Source organism: Quercus robur (assembly GCF_932294415.1).
Source record: "Quercus robur chromosome 6 unlocalized genomic scaffold, dhQueRobu3.1 SUPER_1_unloc_75, whole genome shotgun sequence".
Taxonomy (NCBI): domain Eukaryota; kingdom Viridiplantae; phylum Streptophyta; class Magnoliopsida; order Fagales; family Fagaceae; genus Quercus; species Quercus robur.
The window spans coordinates 22,501-25,756 of NW_026088390.1; positions in this window are offsets into that span (position 1 = coordinate 22,501).

Below are 3,256 nucleotides of genomic sequence, written 5' to 3' on the forward strand. Positions count from 1 at the left end.
AGGGCTCGTCATGAGCATGCCTACCCGTGGCCAAGCTCAAGAGGGGTCGCCCCTGTGCATCGCCGAATACCTCCTCCCCCCTAAAGAGCCCTTAGGAAAAAATCCGCTCTGGCACGAGGAAACATTGATTTGTTGAGGAGGAATAATGGGTCATTTTCGGAGCAATTCTTGGAGTCTTGCCCTGATTTTTTGCACACATGCTAAGAAAAATCCAACCTTCAACTTGTCAAAATATGGAGGCCAGATTCAACATATTTTATTTTTTACGATTTTAGGAAGCCGGAAAATGGGAAAAATCATAAAAAATTCAAAAACGCTCGGAACGCCGAACCGCTTGCTGGAATCCTCCTCTAAAATCATGGAATGAATTTAGGGACACAAAAATGGAAAAAGGCACGAGCCAATTTGTCTGGAGTGCGGGACGATGCGGGGCGATGCGGCACGGCGTGCACGCGGGCATGCCACTGGGATGCCCACTGCCTGCCTGCTCGTGGGGAAATAACCTCATTTTCCAAAAAACCCTCATTTTTAGGAAATCACTCCAAATATGTGGCCAAGGCCATGGCCAAGGCATGCATCCAAGGCCAAGGCCAAGGCCAAGGCCAAGGCCAAGGCATGCAGCCAAGGCCAAGGCAGCCCCTTATGGGCATGCAGCAGGCAAGGGCAAGGCAGCCCCCATGGGCAGGCAGCGAAGGCCAAGGCATGCTTGCGTGCATGCTGCCAAGGCCAAGGCACGCAGCCAAGGCCATGGCATGCTTGCGTGGGCACGCTGGCATGCCCCTGGGTGCAGGCAGGTGGGCACGCTGGCATGCCCCTGGGCGCAGGCAGCAGCAAGGCCCTAGCATGCACGCTGCCTGAGGGGCAGTGGCAGCACGGCGAGGGCGAGGCATGCCCCGTGGGTGGGATGCCAAGGCCGTGGCATGCCCTTGGGACCCCTACAAGGCCATGGCAGCACTTGGGGGGGCTACTGCTGCCAAGCCTAGATAGCCTCTTCGGACACCTCCTACTCTTCCCCCCCTAAAGAGCCCTTAGGAAAAAATCCGCTCTGGCACGAGGAAACATTGATTTGTTGAGGAGGAATAATGGGTCTTTTTTGGAGCAATTCTTGGAGTCTTGCCCTGATTTTTTGTACACTTGCTAAGAAAAATCTAACCTTCAACCTGTCAAAATTTGGTGGCCAGATTCAACATATTTTATTTTTTATGATTTTCGGAATCCAGAAAATAGGAAAAATCATAAAAAATTCAAAAACTGCTCGGAATGCCGAACCGCTTGTTGGAAACGTCCTCTAAAATCATGGACTGAATTTAGGAACACAAAAAGGGGAAAAGGCACGAGCCAATTTTGCCGGAGTGCGGGACGATGCGGGGCGATGCGGCGTGGCGTGCATGCGGGCATGCCCCTGGGCACCCTGCCATGCCCAACGCCTGCCTCTTTGGGGCAAATAACCTCCTTTTCCAAAAAACCCTCATTTTTAGGAACATCACTCGAAATTTGTGGGCAAGGCAGGCAGCCAAGGCCAAGGCACGCAGCCAAGGCCAAGGCACGCAGCCAAGGCCAAGGGCGTGCAGCCCCCCAAGGCACGCAGCCAAGGCCATGGGCATGCAGCCAAGGACAAGGCATGCTGCCACGCATGCAGCAGCGAAAGCCAAGGCAGCAGCCCCCCATGGCACGCAGCCCCCCATGGCACGCAGCCAAGGCCAAGCAAGGCATGCAGCCCCCCCAAGGCACGCAGCCAAGGCCATGGCATGCAGCCAAGGCCAAGGCACGCAGCCAAGGCCATGGCACGCAGCCAAGGCCATGGCATGCAGCCAAGGCCAAGGCACGCAGCCAAGGCCATGCAGCAGCGAAGGCCAAGGCCAAGGCATGCAGCAGCGAAGGCCAAGGCAGCCCCCCATGGCATGCAGCGAAGGCCAAGGCATGCAGCAGCGAAGGCCAAGGCAGCCCCCCATGGCATGCAGCGAAGGCCAAGGCATGCAGCCCCCCATGGCACGCAGCCAAGGCCAAGGCACGCAGCCAAGGCCATGCAGCAGCGAAGGCCAAGGCAGCCCCCCATGGCATGCAGCGAAGGCCAAGGCATGCAGCAGCGAAGGCCAAGGCAGCCCCCCATGGCATGCAGCGAAGGCCAAGGCATGCAGCCCCCCATGGCACGCAGCCAAGGCCAAGGCATGCAGCCCCCCCAAGGCACGCAGCCAAGGCCATGGCATGCAGCGAAGGCCAAGGCATGCAGCCAAGGCCAAGGCAGCCCCCCATGGCATGCAGCCAAGGACAAGGCATGCTGCCAAGGCCAAGGCACGCAGCCAAGGCCAAGGCATGCTGCCAAGCCAAGGCATGCTGCCAAGGCCAAGGCGATGGCATGCAGCCAAGGCGATGGCACGCAGCCAAGGCGATGGCATGCAGCCAAGGCCAAGGCACGCAGCCAAGGCCATGCAGCAGCGAAGGCCAAGGCAGCAGCCCCCCCAAGGCATGCTGCCAAGGCACGATGGCATGCACGCAGCCAAGGCACGATGGCATGCACGCAGCCAAGGCACGATGGCATGCACGCAGCCAAGGCACGATGGCATGCAGCCAAGGCCAAGGCACGCAGCCAAGGCGATGGCATGCAGCCAAGGCCAAGGCACGCAGCCAAGGCCATGCAGCAGCGAAGGCCAAGGCAGCAGCCCCCCAAGGCACGATGGCATGCACGCAGCCAAGGCACGATGGCATGCAGCCAAGGCCAAGGCACGCAGCCCAGGCCAAGGCATGCAGCCAAGGCCAAGGCAGCCCCTCATGGGCATGCTGCCAAGGCAAGGGCACGCAGCCAAGGCCAGGCCAAGGCAGCCTGTCATGGGCAAGGGGCACGCAGCGAAGGCACGCGGGGGGCTAGCCTCCGGAGGGCACGGGGCAAAGAGTTGATTTTTTTTTAGGGGGGGGATTGGGAGGGGAGAGGAGAGGGGGGAGGGACGAATCGAAGCGACACAGGGCTGAATCTCAGTGGATCGTGGCAGCAAGGCCACTCTGCCACTTACAATACCCCGTCGCGTATTTAAGTCGTCTGCAAAGGATTCTACCCGCCGCTCGGTGGGAATTATACTTCATGGCGGCCCACGCGGCTCGTCCGCCGCGGGAGCTTGGCCAAAGACACGTGCCTCTGGGGGGCCCGAGGGCCCCTACTGCAGGTCGGCAATCGGGCGGCGGGCGCACGCGTCGCTTCTAGCCCGGATTCTGACTTAGAGGCGTTCAGTCATAATCCAGCGCACGGTAGCTTCGCGCCACT